Source organism: Peromyscus californicus, unplaced genomic scaffold, assembly GCF_007827085.1.
Source record: "Peromyscus californicus insignis strain IS unplaced genomic scaffold, ASM782708v3 Scaffold_4__1_contigs__length_199733344, whole genome shotgun sequence".
NCBI lineage: Eukaryota > Metazoa > Chordata > Mammalia > Rodentia > Cricetidae > Peromyscus > Peromyscus californicus.
In genome coordinates, this window is record NW_026294562.1 from 8,594,259 (window position 1) to 8,608,345 (window position 14,087).

General features: G+C 38.8%; 1 protein-coding gene across 5 annotated transcripts in view; it reads right to left on the reverse strand.

Moving 5' to 3' along the window:
- Add3 (adducin 3) overlaps positions 1 to 14,087 on the reverse strand; it is a 112,610-nt gene that overhangs the window by 47,078 nt on the left and 51,445 nt on the right. Inside the window, exon 1 of one of the 5 annotated variants that reach the window (XM_052762173.1) lies at positions 5,358 to 5,458. The exons of the other annotated variants lie outside the window; for them this stretch is intronic. The gene's annotated coding sequence lies outside the window, so the exon portion shown is untranslated. Of the gene's footprint in view, positions 1 to 5,357; positions 5,459 to 14,087 lie in introns of those variants that run through there. 5 annotated transcript variants of the gene reach the window in all.

Consider the following 14,087-nt stretch of genomic DNA (forward strand, 5'->3'; position numbering starts at 1 on the left):
TCTTAGTCTAAGCATGGAGAGAATAAAAGATGTCCGTAAGAAAAAGATAACTGATAGTAAAAACCAGTTTATTGCAGTTGCCAAATGAAAGACATGCACCGGATAGTCAATAGCTGAAGACTGCTGAGAAAGTTTGGAGTAAGACAGCACAGGAAGATCTGAATGAAAAGATCTCAGCCGGGGGTGGTGGCGCCCGCCTTTAATCCCAGCACTCAGGAGGCAGAGCCAGGTGGATCTCTGTGAGTTCGAGGCCAGCCTGGGCTACAAAAGTGAGTTCCAGGAAAGGCGCAAAGCTACACAGAGAAACCCTGTCTCGAAAAACCAAAAAAAAAAAAAAAAAAAAAAGAAAAAAAGAAAAAAAGAAAAAAGAAAAGATCTGAACTTCTTCACAAACAAAATCCACACCAGGCAGCTCACAACCACCTAGGGTATCCGACACCTTCTTGTGTGAACTCTATGCACCAGGCACACACATGATGTATATACATATATGCAGGTAACTTACACATACACATCTAAAAACAGTTGCCAACTCCCAAATAAGTAGGATTGGCAAATGAATTTTTAATTGCAAACATCTGAAACTGAAAATGACAGCACATGAGGATTTGACATTTCAAAAGAAAACTGAAGTTGAGGCTTTCCCCGATTTACACCAATTCATGATGTTTAAAATTTAAAACAGGCTTTTAAATGAACATTTTGTGTGCCCTCGAGGACTGTGTGATGTGATTGACTCCTGTCTCTGCACGGCAAGCGTTGAGAGCGAGCGGGCGGGCGGGCCTGCAAAGGTCCCCGAGCTTCAGCCACCTTCTCTGCTTTGCCCCTTCTAGCCATCGTGACTTACTACATTCAGCAGTTACTGATGGTCCAGTGCATTCTGAAGCCCAGCCAAAGTTTTTTTTAGAATAATACTCAAAACAAAGCAAATATTGGCTTAGCTATGACACTTGTTGTTCTAAAATGTTAATAGCCTATTGTTCACTGTGGTTGTCTCAACGAGATAATACATTGAAAATCAGCATTTCCTGATAGGAAGTGAATTCCCACTGTGTGTCACAGGACTCTAGGCAAACACTGGGAGGGCGGCATCAGAGCAGAGTAGTGATGAATCTGTTTCTGTTCTCTATCTCTCTCTCCTTTGCTTCCTCCTCCTCTTTAACCCTCTCTTTAAAATGGATTTCTGCTTCAGCTCAAGCCATAATCTATTTGTCCGTTTTGCTATTGCTGAACTGTTTTCCTAAAATGACTTCAAATGTTTAAGCAAAGTTTGTTCAACATCCTGTAGACAGCAGCATCCTGTATATTCCTAACCATGGAGAACTTCCTTAGTTGTAAATGCCACAATAGATGGAATAATTGACAAAGAAGCTATCAGGATGTATCCTCAAAGCACAGTACATCCCATTTCCAAGCTTTCATTTCCTATAAGCAATTGTTTAAAGAAACCATGTATGAACCACAATAATCACAAGCTTCCCTATCTCTTTATTTTAGTAGGAACAACTGAACTTTAACTTACTAGTTCAAGTACTACACTGTTTAATTCCTTTAGTTTGATTAATAAGGAATAGTCCCTAGCAGATCCTCATATAGAAGAGCACTGTGATAGTACTGAAACTGCTCTAGTAGCCCTTTAAAAACACTTAAAATGCACTTTGTCTTCATAAACTCAAATTCTAACAAGTTTCTCTGCCAACTTTTATAGACCAGCTGATAATAGAAAACAACAAAGGAATAGGAGTCAGGCATGGTGCCACCTGCCTATGATCTCAGCATCTGTGACTGAGACAGGAGGATTAGGAGTTTCAGGAAGGCCTGGTCTATGCAGAGAGGCCCTCTCTCAAAACAAGAATGAAGAGGAATGGTCAGGAGATTCCAGTGGGGCTATCTCAGTCATCAGGGCACTCGCCATGTACACAGCGGTTGGCTTCCAGGACAGTAATAAACTTGCCATTTATATGCTAGTCACCTCAGAAAGCAGTAGTTACTTAGCGTTACTCGGGTAAACAGCAACCTCCGATTTTAAAGTACACTTATTTAAGGTATACCAAGCCTTCCACCAAGAAGTCAGTGCAACACACACACAAGCACAGAGACTCCCCTATTTCCAGGTCTTCAGAGATGTCTTACCACACAGCTGCAACCACAGATGCAGTTCTTATGTCATTTGCTTAGAACAGCTCGCATCCAACTCAGTGAGATGAAAACTGAAACAGGCAATGCTGGATACCTTATGTATGATGCGGCAACAATCCCAGCCCGTGTTACCTTTTAACTTTCCTGACAGGATAACCCTGTACAGTTCACTTCTGCCTGCTTCCTCAGCACTAAGTTAGAAAACTGATCACATCAAGTAGTGATGATTTTGGCATTCAAGGAGACAAGGAAGAGAATGAGAGGGTTAAAATTTAAAACAATTTTAAACATAACTCTTGAAGCTAATTTGTAAAGTTTTATGTCACATTTATTTGTGTGTGTAGACATACTACAACAAGTGAAGGGGTCGGGGGTAACTTGTAGGAAGTGGTTGTCTCTTTCTATCACGTGGGTCCTACAGATTGAATCAGGTCATCAGGCTTTGCTGCAAGTGCCATCTCACTGGCCCTTGGAGCCAAAGTTAAAAGCCCTAGGATTAGCTCTTAAAGGTTGGGACTCACTAAAGTTATAAGGACCCACTTTAAAAGCAAGTGTCACCCTGTATTCTTTTCTCAACTATTAAAGTTTGATCAAAAGATTTGGTTTTACTTCTGGAATGGGTTTTATAATATTGGAAAAGAGCTGTCAGAAAAGGACAGTTTCTGTAAAAATATAGAATAATATTCAACTGTCTCTTTACCTCCTTAAACTTCCAAAAGGTTTAGGCCATATGGCATGTCAAATAAATTACAGCCCATATATGATCTATAAAACATATATATGTGTATATATATGATGCTTTCTATTTCAATAACAGAAATCTTATATAATTTGGGTCCTGTAAGTTAAATTACTATTCCATCAAAAAACTATGTAAATATTAAAGCTGGAAGGAACATTAAAACTCTTTTATCCAACTTCTCAATTTACAGATGGTGAAAAAGGATAAAAAGTAGTTAAGTGACCCACCTGCAATCCCATAATTTCACAATCAAGTTACCCGACTTCAAATCCAACATTCTGTAGACGATTTCTACATTCTTTTCTTTCCCTGTTGTACTGAAAATTATTCCCCTCTGGAGCAGTTCTTACCCTCTCATGCATGGCTGAGTAGGGGCCTACTCTTGATTGTTTAATCAGATGAGAAAAGGCGGGTGAGGGATTTCTGTTCCCATGAAACACTGTCATCCTTCACAGCAGTCCACGGGCTCTGTCCCACAATGGAGGCAGAAGAACTGATAGCAGAAGCACATCCAATAGAGGGAATGTATGGGAAGCAACTTGGAAATAATCCAGATACACATCAAAATAAGAACAATCAATTGGGAGCCCATCTGAGCATACACTGAAGCAGTACACAGCACTTACTAGACAGCTCCTTAGGAAGTAGGAGCTAAACACACAATAGCAGGTATAGCTTCACTTCACATGGTTTTAAAAAGTCATCCAACTATTTGAGTAGAAACAGACCTATTCAGACACACACATATTCATTGAAAATTTCTGGAAACATAGAGAAGAAATTATCCTTTGGGAAATAAAGTTAAGGGGACAAGGGTAGTAAAGAGACATTTTGTCACACATTCTTTTATATTCCTTCACCTTTTTACATGTGCATCTTCTCTTTAAAGGAACACTATAATGAAAAATTTGGTCAATATAAAAACATTTAAGGTATGTAATGACAATGATAAACAGCAACAACAACAAATGTACATTAAAGCAGAGAAAAGGATTATAAAGCCCTGGGCAGCAACTTCTTGGTAAGGAAGGTACAGGAGGGATTTATCACTGGGAATCTGACAGTTTATACCTAGTCATACTTGCCATTATAGCTACTTCTCTAGAAAAGACCTTACAACCCTTTTCATACCGTAGTCTATATATCAGTTTTCATGGATAAGCTATGGCATGAATGAGGAGAAATTTGTTTAGCATTCCTAGAGCGAACAGGGTTTGGGGAGCACGTACATAAGGCAAGGTAAAAAGTCACTATTTTTTATATTATGTAATTATTATAAGAAAAATAAGAGTGTTAATAGAGATACTAACTACTGATTTTTAAATAAATGTTCCGAATAAAATGAACTTTAAAATAATCTAATTAAACATTTACCAACAAACTGGGTGTCAAATTTTACTCTGGCACAACTGTAAAAGCTCAAGTCCAATTCTCTTTTCCTACAGGTAAAGGCACAGCAGAGTTGTTCAAATGAAACAGAAAACAGTCTGTTTTCTGTATTACATGAGAAATTTATTTCCAAGGTTGAGTGATACATGTGTGGGTTGGGTCTTGATGCAAAACACATTGGGGGGGGGGGCGGGAGTTTAAAAGCCACTTAGCCAAGTCCATACAGATAACTGCATGCTGAGTACAGAGGATGTTCAAAGAAGTTGAACAGCTACACCACACGGGCTGGCCTCATTTCCACTTGGAATCCATTTTTTTTTTGATGGGGAGGTGATATACAGTCAGATGTACACCCTAGATAATTAAAAAACAAATGCCCTAAATCCCTGACAGATACATTCGAAAGCACAGCTTTGGTTTTCCTGTCATTTATAAGAAACCCTGGACTGGGAGCTAAATAATCTTTGCTTAGTTCTAACACACTCTCTATTGAGGTTTCTGGACAAGTTTGTGTCATTACAAAGAGATTAAGGGTATTCTAATCTAGAAAATATCTAAGGGGGCTAACCCAAATTCCTAATTTTATAGGTGAAGAAAGTAATGTCCAAAGTAAACTTGTCTTGATTGCACTCTTCAGTGATATCAGACTTGACTTTATTCTTCCCTTCTTGTTAAGTTAGAGATAGCTAACTTAAAACAAGTAACAAAGAGGAAGGTGAAGCAAGGCGATGGTGGCCAGGAAGTTTAAGAACAAAAAAGATGACACAATGTCACCCCAAAAGCTTTACAAAAATCCGCCAGTTTCAACATTCAACTATGATTTCGACTAAGGCAAGCTGTTAAACTTGCTTGCACTAAATGGGTGTGTCTACCCCTGAAAGAGTACACAATGAACAAATAACACAGAGAACAAGTCACAATCTCAGCCTCTCTCAACATGCCCATGTTGGTCAGTGCATAATTGAACACTTTACAGACATTTAAATCTCAGCTACAAACAAAACCCAGACATCTGACGAGAAAGGTTGGGAAAAAAATGTTCAACATGGACCTCGCTGAACAATAATTCTCCTACAGTTCAACTTACCATCCACGTCATAAATTCTAGAGAACACAGAAGCACGGAACCGGCGGAACTGCCCAAGCATGGAACAGAACTTTGGGCTGCAGCCTGTCCCAACTCTTCCAACAAATACCCAATAGCAACAGGACAAAGCATCATTATGACAGAAATAAAGGGCCTTTAGAGGCTGCCTTTTTTTTAATTCGATGAACCCACTCTTACACACAAAGTTCATGCCACGATGTCTCGAAATGCAGTACTGCCCAATTATGCTATAAAAGTGACTAATAAATTCAGTACAAAACCCTTCTTTAAACACTTTAATGTTGGAAAATTAGCACACTTGGAGACTACTAGCATTTTCCTCCCTTTAAAACAGCCAATGACACCCACAAACAGTTAAAAATAAGAACAAGTAGATAAATAGTATAAGAAAATAAAAAGCAGACAAATGATCTAAAAGAAAACAATCAGTTGAGTGAGAAGCCACAGCTTACTCCCAAAGACAAATACTGCATGCTATTAGTAATTGGCACAACATTAACCATCGGCTTTGTTTCCTTCCTAAGCTGGTAGCTCTAGGTATAACAATACATAACCCACTACTTACAAAACCCCCGGAGCCTCTGTACATTTCTTAAACTCATTTTCATGTGGCAATTCTGATGCAATGCTGCCCTAAAAATGATCTTTGTTTTAAACAGCAAGCTATCTACACGGTGTGGTTAGTGCAGGGTGGAGCCCACTCTGGGGGAAACAACACACCCAGACAGATTTTAGTCAGAGCAAATTGCACATTAATATTGCCACAACATTTCCCAGGGCCCCAGAGTCAAAATTCATTGGTTAATTCCTCCCAAAGTAACAGAGGAAAAGTCCGTGTTTGGAGATCAGCTTTCCTGCCAGAGCATGAACTATAGGCTGATTTCTGTTTGAAAAGAGACAGAATCATTAGATAGCCCAGGCAGCTCAATCCACACACTGGTAGGTGGAAGTGGACTACTGTAAAGGAAGTCCAACCATGCTAGCTTCTAAGTTTAGCAACTGCAGTTTTTACATATCTCAAGGTGTCAGAAATACAGCTTGCTTTAGAATATTACTTTAGGGGACTTGAACACAAACACAAACACAAACTATCCATTTTTTCTTCCTCACCACTTCTCTACTTTTACCAACATAGAAAAAATAAAAGCATTACATTTACAATTAGCAAGAGTTGCCTTCAAAGCAAGGATGTCAGGCTCTGTGGGTAAAGTCATTTGCTGCTAGCTGATGACCTTAGCTTGATTATTGGAACACACATGGTGGAAAGAGGTAACTGACTCCCACAAGTTGTCATCAGACCTCCACACATGAGCCTCAGCACATGTACAAGCCCACATACACAAAACATATACACATAATACATATAAAAGAAAAGGATGTGATTTTATGGACTTGCTTTGGTATGTCATTAAGATGTATGCATAAAAGGAAATTAATTTTGATGAGGATAATATGCATTATATTTCAAGAATTTTCTACAGTCATCTATGTACAAATTTTATAAGAATTTTAGTTTAAAAATTTTTTGTATGACTTTTTTTCCAAATAAGATATTCTATGGAATAAAAATACAAGTACTATATTAAAAAAAATCTGTTTAGTTTTTCAGTATTAATTTTATCACTATACAATAATTATTTATTTAATATTATTTTTAACAAATACCACTTTTTGCATATGTACATTCAGAGATGCAAGTTAATTTTTCATTCAAATTCCATAATCATACAATTGAATAGTTTTCTCTGATTAAAATATCCAAGCACATTTTTCTTTTTTTGTTTATTTTTGGGTTTTTTTTTTGGTCTGTTTTGTTTTTTTCAAGAAAGATTTCTCTAGTAGCCCTGGCTGTCCTGGAACTCACTCTCTAGACTATGCTGGCTTCGAACCCAGAGATCCAACTGCCTCTGCCTCCTAAGTGCTGGGATTAAAGGTGTACACTACCACCACCTGGCTAAGCATGTTTTTTCTTTTTTTTTTTAGTTGTCATGGATTGTTTACACACGATGTAAAACAAACAAGAGAAAAGGTTTCGAGAGAAAACCAGGAAAATATGTTTAATGATAAATATCATCACATTATTTTCAACAACTGTTACCCCTCATATTGAAAGAATAAATTACTATGGAATACTGGACATCTGAGAGATGGCCTGAAACACCCTCTTTAAGGATCTAATGAAGTGGGTACTCGTTAATCTAGCTTTTCTTAGGTTGTGAGGTCAACTCTAACAAATAAAAAAGTAACCATTCCAGAAACTCCTTTTGTAGTGCAAGTGCCTGGTTTAGTTATTTTCCACCATACATTAATTATGAATCACCTACTGCCATCCTTTGCTCTTCCTTGTCCCACCCCCAACACTGAACAACTCAAAGGTGCCAGCTGGGTATTAATTAGAAGAATCTCATCTTGATACTTTTTGGATTTATACTGCTGGAAATGTCTGTTTTCAAGTCAAAATTCACTTTCACAGCTGCAAAGGAAATGACAGGAGAAGAAAAACACAGCCAATACATATCAGCAATTAATTCCATCCACAACTGCCCAGCTGTTTGTGCATGGAGGAATCAGTCTGTTTCCTTTTGGGGCTTTCACCACTGAAAATTGATACTGCACATTCAGAGACACAAGCTGTTTGTAACATGTCAGGAATGTGCACAAGATCACACAGAGTTGAGAGACAAAATGAAATCCAGATTCAGTTTTCTTGGAGCTTGTCAGTATTATTTCATAGTTTTAAAAACTCAAAAACACCCCAATCACAGAGAGAAGAAAAACATTAAAAGAAATCTCATTTCTGAGTATTACCCTTCCAATAGAGAGGAAAATCTGCCAATGACATCAGATTTAGTAACAAAAATAGACACACTGATTTATTGGTATAGACAAAGTGTGACATTCTTAGGAATCCACATGCCCCTAAGATGTTAAATAAGGCTAATACTTTTTTGAACACACACCCACCCACCCACCCACCCACCCACCCTAGACATTTAATGTAAAAGTCATCAGCAAATGGTATTCATACCACAATCATGCAGTAAAGCAAGTTTGTCTAGTTGGTTCAGTCATTATTTGACATACACCTGTCTATTTCAGATATTCACATATATTTATAGATCCAGTCTTCTAGGGTAATGGTCAAGGAGTGAAATTTTTCTTTCCTTTCACTCATCAGCTTTGTGGATTTTAAGTAAAAACCCTCTTATTGAGTGACAAAGGGCTTAACAATCATAGTATGGAATCATGCAACTCAAAAAGTTAATCTCTGCCCCCTCTCTGCCCTTCAACTCCAATTTTATCTGAAATATTTGTCATTTAAATCTTTGTAAAATACTATTGTTATATTTTCCTGTATAAAATAAATTCTATTTTCAGTACATAAAATGATTATGACTAGTTATCATGAAAGTTAAAAGAAAAAGATGGCATTTTTTTAAAAAAGAAACTCAATTGAGTCCTGAAAGCCTGAAGCTTCATTTGTTAAATAAATGCATTTTAAATATGTGGTAGACTGAAAATAGAACACACCACCAAAACCAGGGCTTTTTCCTTCCCAGTAAATGTCATCTAGTTGAAGACATACAGGGGAGGAAGAGATTTAATCTCTGCTCATATGACATTACCTCTAGAAGTATGGTATAACCATTAGTGACTAAAACTTTGTCTGGCAAATTCCAGCTCTGTGAGACTCTCGGGCTAGCTTCAAATACCCAGGGGAAGGAACTTCCTCACCCATGAGACGGGCTAAGGCAAAGGGGTCCTGTCTTTATAATTTAATAAGCTGCTTATTGGACTCAATCCATGATGGCCTCTGGGCTGGGGCTACATTACCAAGAATCTTTATTAAGGCCACTGATAAGAAATTTTAAAGTGAGTATCCAAAAAAAAAAGCTTACTATAATTTTAAATTTTATTTCTAGTATTTGTGTGTGTATCTGTAGAGGCCAGGTATCTGAATCCCTGGAGCTGGAGTTATAGATGGACCACCTGGTTGTTGGGGACCTGTAGGTGCCTGTAGAGGCCAGGTATCTGAATCCCTGGAGCTGGAGTTATAGATGGACCATCTGGTTGCTGGGGACCAAACTCAGGTCTTTTGGAAAAGCAGAATATGCTTATGAGCCATTTCTCTATGTCTCTTATATTTTAATTGTACATTTATTATTTCATTATAAAATGTTTAAACATACAGCAAATTTGAAGGAATTTTATATCAAGCATCATACAAACATTGCTTAGGGTCTGCTCAGAACACTGTAGTGTACCAGTTTTGTCACATCATCTCTTTACTCCTCTATCCATCTATTCATTTTACTTTTAGTGTAGTTTAAGGTAAATTAGAAGCATCAGTACATTTCTCCCAAATATTTCAAGTTACTTCACTAACTACAGTTCATTATTTTCTTTCAATGTAAAATTTACATAATGATATTTTAAAAGCTAAGTGTACCTCGATGACCCTAATTCCTATAGGGGTATGCAATATTATCTGTATCCTCTAATGTTCCCTCATACTTCTTTCCAGACAGGTCCTGCCCTACTGCTCCAGAAGCAATCTCAATAGCTAAGCCTTTGAGACCAATGCATTAAACTAGCCTGCTGTGCTACATAGCTTATACTTGGGTCACAAAGAAGGACAACTGGCAGGTATGAATCATCTAGATGGGAGGAACCTAAGAAGAGATCACAAGTTAAAAGTGACTATAGACTATAGACTCAGCTACTTCAATTACTCAACTTTGTAAGTGAATAAAGCAAAATTTCGACTGTTCTGATTTGCCTCTTTAGGGCACTCAACTAGTCAGTAGTTATTGGAAAGGCAGAAACCTGATACACAGCTCATGTAGCAGCTCTTGCTCCATTCTAGAATGAAGGCAAAAGCTGGAGAGACCTGGCTCAGAAGAAGAACACAGCTGTCTGAGACTCAGTTTTCTCAGCTATAAACAAGCCCACCCCCCATTCCCATCTCCTTCAGGACAAGGACTCCCCTGGGGATTCAGCCCAGCCTGGTAGATTCAGTCGAGGTAGGTCCAGTCCCCTCCTCCCTTCACCCAGGCTGAGCAAAGTGTCCCAGCATAGGCCCCAGGTTCCAAACAGCCAGCCGATGCACCAAGGACAGGTCCCTGCTCCACTGCCTGGGGGCCTCCTAAATAGTTCAAGCTAATCAACTATCTCACTTATCCAGAGGGCCTGATCCAGTTGGGGGTTCCTCAGCTATTGGTTCACAGTTCATGTTTCCACTAGTTTGGCTAGTTGTCCCTGTGCTTTTTCCAATCATGGTCTCAACAATTCTCGCTCATACAATCCCTCCTCTTTCTCGCCGATTGGACTCCCGGAGCTCCATCTGGGGCCTGGCCATGGATCTCTGCATCCGCTTCCATCAGTCATTGGATGAGAGTTCTACCACGACAGTTAGGGTATTTGGCCACCCGATCACCAGAGTAGGTCAGTTCGGGCTTTTTCTTTCTTTAACTTTTTGGTTTGAGGCAGCTAGATTGCCCTGGGTGACCATAAACTTGTTCTGTAGCTTAGGCAAGCCTTAAGCTTGCAATCTTCCTGTCTCTGCTTTCCAGGCCTGGCTAGAATCCTCTATTCACTGTTAAGGCAGATAGTGGTAAAACTGTATCTGGGAAAAGAGAGAGAGGTACTTCCTTTTTGCTACCAGAACTGGAGTGGGGGAGGCACAGATTAGTGACTGTGTAGTGACTAGATATTATGTAAATACTTTCCCTTTAACTGCATAAAAAACTCATTTTGCCTAATGTAGTCTTCCTTTTCTTCACCAAGGAATCAAGGAAGCATTCTGGGCCTTATAAATCTAGCCTCTTTCTTGGCCTACTGAGCTAAGTTAAAGCTCCTTCATTCATGTCTCCATAGTTGCTTTGTCTAGACCAGTGGTTCTCAATCTTTCTAACACTGCAACTCTTTAATACAGTTCCTCATGTTGTGGGGACCCCCAATCATAAAATTACTTTCATTGCTACTTCATAACCATAATTTTGCTACTGTTATGAATCGTAAATATTTTTAACGATAGAGATTTGCAAATGGGTCATGACCCACATGTTGAGAAACAGTGGTCTAAACATTACATTACAGAACTCCTCATGATGGCTAGCTGCTCCTCTTCTAGGGACTCATCTACTTATTTGGAAGCACTTGTCAAGTCTAGTCCAGAGCTTCACTGCTGGAATCATCTGTAAGTGCATAATGAACGAATGTATCTTGGAACAGGTATTCAGTTTCAATCAAGCAGCAAACTAACTAAGGTGGAACACTCACCAAGAAGGCAAAGCGCCAGAAGAACGAGAAGCAAAACACTAACGGGACAGTGACAGGCATGGGACAGTAAAGTAAATGAGCAAACATGTATGTCATCAGAGAAGCACCACTGGAACAAGGGAGACCGTTGTGTGCTTTACATACAACCCTACAGAAAAGATTAAAACCAGAGAGGGCAAGCAAGTAAGGTCACAAAAGCAGTGGAATCAAGATTAAAAACAGAGACACTGGTAGGCAAGACGTCTTCACACTTGCCATCAAGCCTGATGACTTCAGTTTGATTCCTACAATACCATGGTGGAAGGAAAGAACCAACTTCCACAAGTTATCATCTGACCACACACACACACACACACACACACACACCATAATATATATAAACTTTTAAGTGTTTTCTTTTTTTTTTAAAGGATTTATTTATTTATTATGGATACAGTGTTCTGTCTGCATGTACGCCTGTAGACCAGAAAAGGGCACCAGATCTCATTACAGATGGTTGTGAGCCACCATGTGGTTGCTGGGAATTGAACTCAGGACCTCTGGAAGAGCAAGCAGTGCTCTTAACCTCTGAGCCATCTCTCCAGCCCCTTAAGTGTTTTCTTAATCATAGACAATTTTTTAATAGGCCAATTTTATACTTAGTGTGGAGACTTTTGATTAAAGAAAACTCAGTTCTGGGGACAACCAAACTGTACAAAAGATTTAGCTGAGAGAGCAAAACTCAAAGCGAGACAAGGTCTGGGCAAAAGGTAGCCAAAGCCAACGTGCTGTGTTCCATGTAGGGTCAGCTTCATAGAATAGTCTGCCGTTCAACAGCCTGAGTCAGAGATGCTTCTGAACTGTGGGAGGTTCAAAGCAACCCTTGGTAACTTAGGAAGACAAGCTGCCTCTCCGGGTTTGGGAACTGCAATTCTTGTCTGACAATTTCTCATCTGAGGAAAACACTGGCTTTACTTGTCCCATAAGATGGATTATAAAAGGCGGCTACAACTCCACAGTTTATAAGCCTCAAGCTTCACAGTCCTCTGCTGACATCAAAGATAGCACTCCTGACACCTATTCATACCTTCTCTTCACTGGTATACCTGATGCTCAGCTACTTAAAGGCAGGGCCTCTTAGCAAAATATTATGGATGATAAATGATGTCCTTTGCCTCTCTAACACTTGCTACACCGCTAATTGTTAAAAGAGATAATCCAGAATTCAAAAGGTAGGTCACACATAATGGTGAATACTTTTAATCTAGCACTCAAGAGGCAGAGGCAGGTAGATTTCTGTGAGTTACACAGCCTGATCTATCTACCATGTTTCAGGCCAGCCAGAGCTACATAGTGAAATCCTGTCTCAAAACAAACAAAACCACTGAGAATTTTAAGAAAACTCTATAATTGTGTTAAAACGTATATATAAAAAAAGCCCTCTATAATTGTGAATGATATCAGCTTTGATTTTAGGATGTGGTTGTTTCAGTTTTGAGACAAGGGTCTCAGCTTGTAGTCCTGACTGATGTAGAACTCTCTGCTAGCAACAAACTCTTGATCCTTCTGCTTAAATCTCCCAAGTGATAGGATAATAGAAAAAAAAAAAAACCCAGAAAAAAATAAAAACAACAAAAAACCAAACTACACAACACAACAACAAAATCCAAAACCCAAAGCAAAACCATAAAAATGCACTATAGCCATAAATATGTTTTCTAAATCATTTCTGAGGTATTCTGCTCAAGTTTTACTATGACAACACAATGAGGAAGTTACCTTCTAGAGGTTTTGTGCTCAGTATTCACTACTGGTTGGGTAGGCCCACTTGTTCAGCAGCTCTAAAGAATGCATTCATTCTGCAATTGCTTATTAAAATATCACCTGCTTTGAGCTGCTGCATGAGGCCATGGAAGAATTTTCATATTGTTGCTTTTTCTATTGAGCAAATCACTTTGAAATGTTTTACACTTTCAATAATTTGTCCTTGTAAATGCTCTTTTTAATCTTAGGGAATGTATTATTATAAATGGTGGTTGTACAGGTCCTCCTCGAAAGCAGATCCAGCACTGCTGTCTGTTAGCAAGGTTGACAAATGACAACTTAAGTAACCATCTTAGCAGGAGCTTGAGCTGCAGAGAATGCACTGCTACTCACAAGGCCACTCCTCATCCTCTGACACTGACATCACACTGTTCCTCAGATGCATGAGACAGAAAAGAGGTTTAGACACTTTTCTCCCACGTCCACCCTCATTCTTCAGCCCATGTACAACTCTGTCTTCAGTGAAAAGTATCTTGAGGTGTTTTTCCATTCTAAAGCTGGTAGATTTGTCAGTTACTAGGCAAATTGGTAGCATGATAGGAGATTTCATCACAACCAAACCAAAGCAAAAATGTTTTATAAATATCTCTGATTTGAATTTTGTCCCCAAGTATTACTAAAGTT